The 12463-nt window shown below is 43.4% G+C and overlaps 1 protein-coding gene across 8 annotated transcripts in view; it reads left to right on the top strand.

The window, feature by feature from the left end:
- Positions 1-12463, top strand: part of lypd6b (LY6/PLAUR domain containing 6B) — a 192227-nt gene that overhangs the window by 104235 nt on the left and 75529 nt on the right. The window contains exon 1 of one of the 8 annotated variants that reach the window (XM_048534894.2): positions 5359-5437. The exons of the other annotated variants lie outside the window; for them this stretch is intronic. The gene's annotated coding sequence lies outside the window, so the exon portion shown is untranslated. Of the gene's footprint in view, positions 1-5358; positions 5438-12463 lie in introns of those variants that run through there. 8 annotated transcript variants of the gene reach the window in all.

Raw genomic sequence — 12463 nt, forward strand, 5'->3', positions numbered from 1 at the left:
ATCTTTCTTTGAAATTTGTAGTCTCTCATGGAAACCCTCAGATTTGTTGGTCATTACTCATGGCTTATTGAATGAGAATTTGTTGAAGTGCTGTGTCTTGGCATGTCGTTCAAAATCACTCTTTCGGAAAGACTTCTAAGAGCTTCACTACAGAGAAAATTAAGCATATTAATTCACCAATTAATTTGTCACTCAAACACCAGACCAATGTACTTGCTGAGCAAGCCAGGCCATCCTCTAGAACAGTGAAATTTAAAGGAGTGGGACAAAAAATCTAAATGAACTTGGCATAAAGCTATGGAAGTTAACAATTTCAATTAACAATTAACAATTTCAGCACTATGAATATAGCAGCATACAAACTAGGAGCTGGAGGAGGCACCTCAGGCCTGCCCCACCATTTAATAAGATCATGGATAATCTAATTGTACTCTCTTTCCATTTTTCTGCCTACCTTGATAATCTTTGACATTTTGTTGATCAAGAATATACTTAACTTTACCTTAGAAATATTCAGTGATTCTGCCTGATTTTTTGTATGGAAGTATATTTGTGTACATCTATTGTTAAACAGCCACTTAAGCTGCCATACATTTATTTATGTCAATCATCCCCAAAATTTCATTTAGATTCCTCATTAACTTTATATGGCAGTTTTAAAAAGTTTCGTTTACATAGTTATTCTAGAAACTGAATTCAACTGTCTGTCAAAATACTACGGTTACAAAAACAGGTAGTGGCTCAGAATTCTGTGGCTAATAACTCACTTCCTTATTCCCAAAGCCTGTTAACCATCTATAAGTAATAAGCCAGGAGTGTGTTGGAATACTCACCACTGGCCTAGATGAGTACAACTCTAACAACACTCAGGAAGCTCATCACCATCCAGGACAAAACAGTCATCTTGATGAGTAATCTCTACCACCCTAAATATTCACTCTTTCCACTCCTGATGCACAGTGGCCCAGCTGTATGTACCTTCAAAATGCACTACAGCAATTTATCAAGACTTCTTCAACAACACCTTCCAAACCTATGACTTCTACCACCTAAAAAAACAAGGGCCTCATATCCATGGGAGCACTACCACCTGCAAATTCCCTTCCAAGCCATATACACTGATGTGGAACTATGTTGGCATTCCTTCACTAATGCTCAGTCAAAATCTAAAATTCCCTAATAACACTGTGCACATGTTCATGCATCATGGATTGCCAAAGTTGATGAAGGTGATTCATCACCACCTTTTGAGGGCAATTAGAGATGGACAATTAATATTCTGAAGATCAATCAGTGGGCTCAAAACATTAACCGTGGAGAAAAAACAGAGATGCTGCCGGACCTACTGAATTTTTCCAGAAGTTTCTGTTTTTGATTCAGATCTCCAGTTCTTCCTTTTATTTTAATGGATGTACAATGCTGATCTATCACATGACAGCAGTAAAAAAAGGGACAAAGAACATAATTTAATAAAGCACGTAATCATCTCATACTATGAAGTTTGCAAGAGCACAGAACTACATCATGTGAGGCACATCACACATTATAGTGGGCATTTGATTTGGTAAGATCACATGAAAAATGTAGAACGATGATCATGTATAACAAAATGTCGTAATGTCCTCCATTTTTATGTAAAATAAATCTGTAATTATATTAGTGATTTTTTTTTGAAAGCACTTGAGATTTTCTTGAGGGCTACTTTTTAATTTTTGGTGACTTTCTTTGCATTCACACAAACTGCTTTAGTTTGTGAATCGGTCACAGACTCACATGGCATGGAAACGGACCCTTCAGTCTAACCAATCCATGCCATAGCAATTGATCCACATGGATACAAAACTAGATTAATATTAGAATTAGAATGAGCTAAACTTGGATAAGGCAAGAATAAGACTAGAATTAGATCGATACCTTCACAATTGTTCCATTAAACATAAAGTTACAACATGCCATCAAAATAATAATTTTCTAGATCTCATTGTGTTTAAATTGTTCAAAGTCAAATTTATTGCTAACTGTCACACCTACACACAAAAAAGCCATCACCCTGAACATGCTTTCCATGGACTGATAAGGTCACATCTAAACAGTTGTATGTTTGTATCTAACAAAATCAGTGCATTTCAAGTAACTCACAACTACAAATCTTTAAACGATAAAATGTTGATAAATAAATTATTAGATGAACAGCATTCATTACAGTAGTTTTCCACCGCTATAGCTCCTGAACTTCTACAGTCTGAAGCTAGAAACTCTATTCTATTTTGCAACGTTTGTTTTCCTGTATTCATTCACGGGATGAAGGCATCGCTGGCCAAGAAGCATTTATTGTCCAGCCCTAATTGCCCAGAGGGCTGTTAAAAGTCAACCATGATGCTCTGGGTTTGGAGTCACGTCTAGGCCAGACTGGGTAAGGAAGGCAGCTTCTTTCCCTAAAGGTCATTAGTGAACCAGATGGGTTTTTCCCAACAACCAACAATGGATTCATGGTCATCCTTAGACTCTTTAATTCCAGATATTTATTGAATTCAAATTCCAACATCTGCCATGGCAGGATTCAAACCTGGGTCCCCTGAACATTGTCTGAATATCTGGGTTAATAGTCCAGCGATAATTCCACTAGGCCATCACCTGCCCCAATTATATTACAATGTTACAACAATAATGTCAGGCTTACTTGTTTCCCATTTAACTGAGTTTTTTTTCTGGAATGTTTAGAACTATTCTCTCCCCTTCGCACCTCCTCTCTCTGCTCGTACATCTCCCCTGTTTTGCAGCTTCAGTTCGCCACACAGCTCCCAACCTTTCTCCCTGCGCCCTGGTCTCACCAGCCTCACTTCCCACTGTATTCCCACCTTCTCTGAAGTCACCCTGATCTTCACCATTGTCCTGTAGCTCCCTCCGTTATGACCTGTGGCCTTGGCAGCCTGATTCCCCACTGCTGCTCGGAGATAGATAAAAATTGACAGTTTAAGATACCACAGTGTCCCCACCCCATGAAACATAAATGTCATAATATCACAGTGAGATTGGAGGCGAGTGAGAGGAGAAGATGCACAAGGCTAAAGATTTATCCAGGTTATCTGAGATTCTTGCACTGGCTCTGATTATTTTGTATAAGTGTTAAGTAATATCATGGCCATAACTTTACCCTCTTGTGCGTGGCAGCATGCAGTCTTCACCACAATCCATTTTGAATACGTGATGTTGAAACGAAAACGAGGTCATGAAGTCAAGTGACTTGAGATTTTACCACTGTAAGCTTGCTTCACGGACCTTGCAACTAAAATTGATAGTGAGATGGAAAGGCAGTGATGAGAATCTTTCATGATTCTTTTAATCCGTACATATAATTATCAAGCGGCCTAATTATTCCATTATGATAATCTTGCTGCTTGATCAGTCAATGCAGTTTAAAATTGTTAATATCGCCCCATCCACGAAAAACATGCAGTTGACAACTAACTCCAAACCTCTGCCTTGAGACCTTTCAGGTTGCAATTCTATAGTCCTATATCAACCTCTCTTTCCACTGTAAGTCCTTGAATGTGTTGTGATTTCTCTAAATCCACGCCACTTGCTATTTTAGCACCTCCAATCAGTTATGTCCCTTTCACAGTACTAAAACAGCACTCACTCAAAGCCACAAATGCTGATTTTTGATTGTGATGCACTATCTTCTTCATGTTTCTTGATCTCTATGCACCTTTTGACTTGACTGACTACATGTGCCTTGCTTGGTTTCGCTCTTGCCTGACTCTCGATATTGTCAGCATTGTCTTTGCTTCCTGTGCTGTTTCCTCTAAGCCTTCTATGAAAATACCTTTGCACCCCTCCTCTTCCTTGTAGCCCTTTAGTGATGCACCCAGAGACGTTGGGCTGCACTGTAATCTTCTACCAGCAACAAACAGTTCAACTTTACTCCCACCTTTGTTGACCCCACCTGTGTCTCTGTGCTGTCTGGTTGCTTGTCCATCATTCTGCCCTGGATCAATTGCAATTTGTTCAGTAGCAGTTTGTAGAGGCATTACACAAAAAATGAGATATTGGAAATGTTGACAAAAGCTTGGCCACAGAAGTGGAATTTACAGACGTGGAGAAGGCAACAGATTTAGGAACGTAGTTCTAAAGTGGTAGATGACTGAAGATATGGCCACTTACAGTGGGGCAGAAAGACCCAAATTGGAACAAATGAAATTTCTGAAAGAAGTATAGGTATGAAAGTTACACAGTTAGGGAGGATTAAAAATTAACAGATTTAACAAGAGGATGAAAGTTTTAAATTAGAATGGCTTGAGGACCAGTCTTCGATTTAAATCGCAAAGGAATGAAGTGAAGGATGAGAGGAACTTGGGACCGGCCATTAAAGATAATAATTCATTCCACTATTTGTGACTGGTGCGACAGAAAAAGTTATAAAGAAAACATTCGATGAGTTTCCAGGAAAATCAGTGTACAAGCAAACAGCTGGATGTTTCCAAGGTTAGAGTTCTGAAATTGCTGAAATAAAAACAGAAAATGCTGAAAGTACACATTGGGTAAGCCAGCACAATAAAGAGTAAAGACAAGTTCTGACCTTTCAGGTTTGTAGCCGACATCAGAATGGTTAACAGTTTATAGTACTGTAATTCTTTTTCCACATCGAGCTATCCTCCTTTCATTGTCTCTCAGTGGAAAATAACAAAGGACATTATTATACTGTCACTGCATTAATGTAGTGAGGAAAAATGAATGTTGCATCTGCAGTTTTTCTTCAAGGTGGAAATGTAGTCAAATGAGCCATGATCTTATTGAATGGCAGGAGCATACTTGAGGGGCTGAAGGGCCTACTTTTACCTTTAATTCATGTCTGTAATTTTCTAAGAAATGTTCCTTGACCATAAATTCCTGAAATTCTTGTGTTCATTACTTATTGCTAACAGAAACAATAAGCTAGTTAAAGTTCCAGATCAAGATAAATTCCTTTGAAGCACATTACGGCTAATGCTGAGATCACTGATATTCTTAAAAAACATCCCTCGTGCTGTAGGCATATAAAGAACAAATTATCCATCCAGTTCAACATTCTCATAAAGAGCATACACACCCAGTCCATTAGAGTTGTTAACCCTCCAGGATTGGCCTGCAGTTTTCAATGAAGATTAATGTCTTTGACAAGGCTGCAAGGAACTTGGAAGTGGGGTGGGGGAATATCTTTGACAATCATATTATAAAGTTATTTTTTCTTTGAGCAGCTTTATTTGTTTTAAAGAGATTGGAAAATAAGGCTGTTTGGCTAATAGCCATGAATCATCCATTGGGCAGTAAAGGATTTTAGCTAATGCTTTGCAAGTGAAGGAGGAAAATGCTGGTTGTGAGGACTGATCTACTGAGCGACCTATGACAGGAATGATATTTCCAGGAGGACATCCAACAACAGCAAAAATCCAAGATAGTGCGTATCTATTCAGCTTCACAGTGATCACAGCTAAAGGCTTATTGATGTTTCCAAATTGTATTACTTTGATTTTAATTCTGGGGCTTGTTTTATTTGCTTCTATTTGCTTTGAAAACTATTGTACAGGTGGATTTTGAGAAATTGATTTGCAGCAGTACTACGATATTGGTTAGTTACTTGCATGTTATAACATAATAATGGAAAATGCACGATAATAACATTAATGCTGTGCTTTCCTTGCATTGATAAATATTAATCATTTGTGCTATACCACAGTAATTCACTAGGTTTCAGTGTGACTTGCTACTGCTGTTACAATCATTAATTATCAGTTGGTGAAGGCACAATATGAAAATTGCATTCCTTGGGGTCGGATTGGGTTGGATCTTGCTGCCTCTGGGACACTTTACTATCTTCATAGGCCTTGTAGGACAAGGAAAGGGAAACTAGTTCAGCACCAATTAAAGGTTGTTTAAGCTCCTTCAAGAGCTTATTGAGGATGCTGTCCAGTACAGAATGGTTTTTAAAAGCTTTTTTTCTGGATGAAGACAAAAGTCTAGCGCATGCTAGTACTGAAGTTGTTGCACTGCCTTGAGACAAAAAGCATTTCCTTTCCATCTGCATTTTGTTGTAAAACTAGAGGGGCTAACTAATGCCTAACTAAATAATAGGTTGTGCTCTGTATCTTGATTTGGTGTCCTTAAGCACTGCATTATCATGTGAACAAAACATGAACTGCTTCCTCTCTTATGCAACACAGCAGTAGACTCCAGCCTGACTGCCATTTGCCTTCATTCATTGTTACTGCAATTCACGTTTGATTTATTGTTGTCAAGTATTGCTTTGCGTGCTATCCAGGCAAATCATACCTTATATAAGCATAGCAGGGTAATATAACAGAGTACAGCTACAGAAAAGGTGCAGAGAAAGATCAACTGTAATATCTGAGTGGTCCATTCATAAGTCTGATAACAACAGCAGGGAAGAAATTGTTCTTGAATCTCTTGGTAAATGTTTTTAAACTTGTATGACTTCTGCCCAATGGAAGAGGGGGAAAGAGAGTGTAAGCAGGGTGGGGAGGGGCTTTAATTATGTTGGCTGCTTTCCCAGCGCAGCAGGAATTGTAGACAGAGTCAATAGAAGGAAGGCTGGTTTTCGTGATGGCCTGGGCTGCGTTCACAACTCTCTGTGATTTCTTGCGGTCTCAGGCAGAGCAATTGCCCCAACACGCTGTGATGCACCCAGATAGAATGCTTTCTGTGGTGCATCTATGAAAATTCGTAAGAGTCAATGCAGACATGCGGAATCCCCTTAACTTTCTGTGCTTGCTGGCTGTAGCACCACCAGAGATGGACCAAGACAGATTATTGGTGATATTTATTTGCTCCCAGGAACTTGAAGCTCTCGACCATCTCCATCTTAGCACCATTGATACAGACAGGGGCATGTCGTCCACTCTACCTCCTGAAGCCAATGAGCAGCTCCTTCATTTTGCTGAGATTGAGGGAGAGATTGTTGTCTTTACACTATGCCACTAAGCTATTCTAAAAAAGAGGACATAGCAATTTCTTTGGGAGCAACAAGTGAACAGTCAAAAAGGTAGTTTAATTTCAATAGTTTAGAGGCAAGAAGGAAGCAGCAAGTTTGTGACGTTTGGTGATAGTGTTCTACATGGTGGAATTGGGCAACTGAAAACTCTTGCTAGCAACTGAGGAAAATGAGAAGGGCAGAAAGCACAGGTTACCAGAGTTGGAAGATTAGTAGGGCACTATTGAGAGAATAATGTACACTAGGATGGAGCAAGACCATGGCTGAACTTGTAATTCAGATTTCTGTACAGAAACCAGGAGGTTGCTATGGGCAGGTTGAACTACATTTTGTTTTGCGATTGGATTTAAATAGTCGAAGTCTTTGGCCAGTTGGGTTCATGTAGGAATGAGTGTGGATGGGTGGTTAATTTGTGACAATGTAAGATGACTAATGTTTCAGTGGAGGTAGTACTGAGTTAGGAGTGAAGCCTAATAATATTGATGCGAGTGGATAGTTTTAATGGTAGATATAATATAAGGTAGATAAAATTTAAGATTCCACTAAGGGCTAACTGTTTTACAAATGATTCCCTACATATCTATAAATAAAGTAAGCACATGTGAATGAAATGATTGAAAAGAAGAAGAAAAGCAATGCTTATTTAAAATTTGAATTCGAAAAAAATCATGAAAAATAAACCATTTTCAAAAGCCATTGTTTGCGATGATCAATGATTGATTCACTGTCATAAAGCCAAGGACACATTGTTGCATGACTGAGTGAAGATAACACTTTGATTCTGGAAAGTAGTTTCCTTTGATTCTTGAAGTGGATGATATCCCATGGACTTCTTTTGTGAATAAATTGAATATCAGAGACCAACCACTATACAAGTGATGTTTGCTTAAGATGTAGTTTCAAGATTTAACGTACGATAATTCTGAAATCCTGTGAGCGTAGGCCAGCAGCTAATAACTCCAGCCAGCTGCTGAAATGTGATAAGTAATGGGAGGATGCAGAAATATGACCAAAAGTGCTCTTCTTTGTTAATAGGAATTGGATATGCTGATTAAGGAAAGTGCATATTAAGTGCAGCAGTAGCACAGCTCTGTATTTTTGTAGTGTACGATAGAATTGATAGATCATTTTGAATCCCTGTAATTCTCTGTGGATGTTCCTGATCATACAGTCATAGAGGTGTACAATACAGAAACGGACCCTTCGATCCATCTTGTCAATGCCAACAAAATATCTTAAATTAATTTAGTCCAATTTTCCAGTATTTGGCCCATCTTCCTCGAAACTCTTCCTCTATTCATTCACCCATTCAGATGCCTCTGGTAGCTCATTACATACACGAACCCACCTCTGCATTGAAAAAGTTGCCTCTTAGGTCCCTTTTAAATCTTTCCCCTCTCACCTTAAACCTATGCCCTCTAGTTTTGGACTCCCCCACCACGGGGGAAATGACCTTGACTATTTACCGTATCCATGCCCATTGTGATTTTATAAACCTCTGTGCCGTGTTCCTGCTTTCTTCCCATACTGTTTGATCCCTCAGAATGATATTTATCGCCGACTTGGAAACATTCAATGTTTTGGCTTCAACCACTTTCTGTGTCAGAGAATTCCACAGGCTCAACACCCTCTGGGTCAAGAAATTTATCTTCACCTCAGTCCTCAATGGCCTACCTCATATCTGTGACCTCTTAGTTCTGATTCCACAATTACTGAGGGGAGATTGATTTCATAATTGCATGATAGAAATGAAGAAGAAAAGTTGCATTGCTGTAGCACTATTCACAGCTTCAAGATAATCCAAAACATTTTACAGCCAGTGAAATGCAGTTGTTCTGTGAACAGCAAACTCCTGCTAGCACTAGTAAAATAACAACCAGACAACTCATCTTTGGAGACACTGTTTGAATGATTAATAGCGCCTGGAATTCCGTACTGTTCTTTGGTTAGTGTCATGGGATCTTGGCTTACCGAAGGAGCCTTGCTAGGTATTGCTTTAACATCTGATTTGAAAAACGACATCTTCACCTCTTCAGTGCTCCCTCAGTCCTGCACTGTACCTGCTCTTACACCTCCCCCCTCACCCCCATCCCAGGCCCCAAGAAGACCTTCCACATCAAGCAGATGTTCACTTGCACATCAGCTAATGTTGTATACTGTATCCACTGTTCCCGTTGGGCCCCATCTGCACTGGGGAAAGCAAACGGAGGCTTGGGGACCGCTTTGCGGAACACCTAAGCTCGGTTTGCAATAAACAACTGCACCTCCCCGTCACGAACCATTTCAACTCCTCCTCGCATTCTTCAGATGACGTGTCCATCCTGAGTCTCCTGCAGTGCCCACAACGATGCCACCTGAAGATGGCAGGAACAGCAACTCATATTCCACTTGGGAACCCTGCAGCCCAATGGTATCAATGCAGACTTCACAAGCTTCAAAATCTCGCCTCCCCCGACCATATCCCAAAACCAGCCCAGCTTGTCCCCGCTTCCCTAACCTGTTCTTCCTCCCATCTACCCCCTCCTCCCACCTCAAGCCCCACCCCCATCTCCAACTTACTAGTCTCATCTCATCCTCTTGACCTCTCCGTCCTCCGACCTATCCCCTCCCGAACTCACCACCTTCACTCACCTTTACTGGCTCCAACCTTGTCCCTTCGACCTGTCTGTCTTTTCTCCACCTATCTTCTCCTCTGTCCATCTTCTATCCACCTCCCCCTCTCTCCCTGTGATAATGGGAACTGCAGATGCTGGAGAATCCAAGATAACAAAGTGTGGAGCTGGATGAACACAGCAGGCCAAGCAGCATCTCAGGAGCACAGAAGCTGACGTTTCGGGCCTAGACCCTTCATCAGAGAGGGGGATGGGGAGAGAGAACTGGAATAAATAGGGAGAGAGGGGGAGGTGGACCGAAGATGGAGAGAAAAGAAGATAGGTGGAGAGGAGAGTATAGGTGAGGAGGTAGGGAGGGGATAGGTCAGTCCAGGGAAGATGGACAGGTCAAGGAGGCAGGATGAGGAGGTAGGTAGGAAATGGAGGTGCGGCTTGAGGTGGGAGGAAGGGTTGGGTGAGAGGAAGAACAGGTTAGGGAAGCAGATACAGGCTGGGCTGGTTTTGGGATGCAGTAGGGGAAGGGGAGATTTTGAAGCTTGTGAAGTCCACATTGATACCATTGGGCTGCAGGATTCCCAAGCGGAATATGAGTTGCTGTTCCTGCAACCTTCGGGTGGCATCATTGTTGCACTGGAGGAGGCCCATGATGGACATGTCGTCTGAGGAATGGGAGGGGGAGTTGAAATGGTTGACGACTGGGAGGTGCAGTTGTTTGTTGCGAACCGAGCGGAGGTGTTCCGCAAAGCGGTCCCCAAGCCTCCGCTTGGTTTCCCCAATGTAGAGGCAGCCACACCGGGTGCAATGGATACAATATACCACATTGGCAGATGAGCAGGTGAACATCTGCTTGATATGGAAGGTCATCTTGGGGCCTGGGATGGGGGTGAGGGAGGAGGTGTGGGGGCAAGTGTAGCACTTCCTGTGGTTGCAGGGGAAGGTGCCGGGTGTGGTGGGGTTGGAGGGGAGTGTGGAACGGGCAAGGGAGTCGTGGAGAGAGTGGTCTGTCCGGAAGGCAGACAAGGGTGAACTCACCACCTTCACTCACCTTTACTGGCTCCAACCTTGTCCCTTCGACCTGTCTGTCTTTTCTCCACCTATCTTCTCCTCTGTCCATCTTCTATCCACCTCCCCCTCTCTCCCTGTGATAATGGGAACTGCAGATGCTGGAGAATCCAAGATAACAAAGTGTGGAGCTGGATGAACACAGCAGGCCAAGCAGCATCTCAGGAGCACAGAAGCTGACGTTTCGGGCCTAGACCCTTCATCAGAGAGGGGGATGGGGAGAGGGAACTGGAATAAATAGGGAGAGAGGGGGAGGTGGACCGAAGATGGAGAGAAAAGAAGATAGGTGGAGAGGAGAGTATAGGTGAGGAGGTAGGGAGGGGATAGGTCAGTCCAGGGAAGATGGACAGGTCAAGGAGGCAGGATGAGGAGGTAGGTAGGAAATGGAGGTGCGGCTTGAGGTGGGAGGAAGGGTTGGGTGAGAGGAAGAACAGGTTAGGGAAGCAGATACAGGCTGGGCTGGTTTTGGGATGCAGTAGGGGAAGGGGAGATAAATAACTTGGGTGGTGGGGTCGGATTGTCGATGGCGGAAGTGTTGTTGGATGATACGTTGTATCCGGAGGTTGGTGGGGTGGTGTGTGAGAACGAGGGGGATCCTCTTGGGGCGGTTGTGGCAGGGGCGGGGTGTGAGGGGTGTGTTGCCGGAAATGTGGGAGATGCAGTCAAGGGCGTTCTCGAACAATGCGGAGGGAAAGTGGCGGTCGTTGAAGAACGTGGACATCTGAGATGTGCGGGAGTGGAATGCCTCATCGTGGGAGCAGATGCGGTGGAGGCGGAGGAATTGGGAATAGGGGATGGAGGTTTTGCAGGAGGGTGGGTGGGAGGAGCTGTATTCTAGGTAGCTGTGGGAGTCAATGGGCTTGAAATGGACATCAGCTTCGAGCTGGTTACCTGAGATGGAGACTGAGAGGTCCAAGAAGGTGAGGGATGTGTTGGAGATGGCCCAGGTGAACTTGAAGTTGGGGTGGAAGTTGTTGGTAAAGTGGATGAACTGTTCGAGCTCCTCTGGGGAGCAAGAGGCGGCGCCGATACAATCATCAATGTTACAGAGGAAGAGGTGGGGTTTGGGGCCTGTGTAGGTGCGGAAGAGGGACTGTTCTGCGTAACCTACAAAGAGGCAGGCATAGGATGGGCCCATGCGGGTACCCATGGCCACTCCCTTTGTCTGTAGGAAGTGGGAGGAATCCTTTGGTCCAGGAACTCCCCACCTACGTCCGTGACACCACCTACGCCCTCCACCTCCTCCAGGACTTCCAATTCCCTGGCCCCCAACACCTCATTTTCACCATGGACATGCACTCCCTAAACACCTGTGTTCCTCATGCAGATGGCCTCGAGGCCCCTCCACTTCTTCCTGTCCCGCAGGCCCGATCAATCACCTTCCATCAACACCCTCATCCGCCGAGCCGAACTCGTCCTCACCGTCAACAACTTCTCTTTCGATTCCTCCCACTTCCTACAGACAAAGGGAGTGGCCATGGGTACCCACATGGGCCCAAGCTACTTCTGCCTCTTTGTAGGTTACGCAGAACAGTCCCTCTTCCGCCATCTACAATCCGACCCCACCACCCCAGACATTTTTCCATCCCCACCCTTGTCTGCTTTCCAGAGAGACCACTCTCTCCGTGACTCCCCTGTCCGCTCCACACTCCCCTCCAACCCCACCACACCCGGCACCTTCCCCTGCAACCGCAGGAAGTGCTACACTTGCCCCCACACCTCCTCCCTCACCCCCATTCCAGGCCCCAAGATGACATTCCATATTAAGCAGATGTTCACCGGCACATCTGCCAATGTGGTA

Source organism: Stegostoma tigrinum, chromosome 7 (genome assembly GCF_030684315.1).
Source record: "Stegostoma tigrinum isolate sSteTig4 chromosome 7, sSteTig4.hap1, whole genome shotgun sequence".
Taxonomy (NCBI): Eukaryota; Metazoa; Chordata; class Chondrichthyes; order Orectolobiformes; family Stegostomatidae; genus Stegostoma; species Stegostoma tigrinum.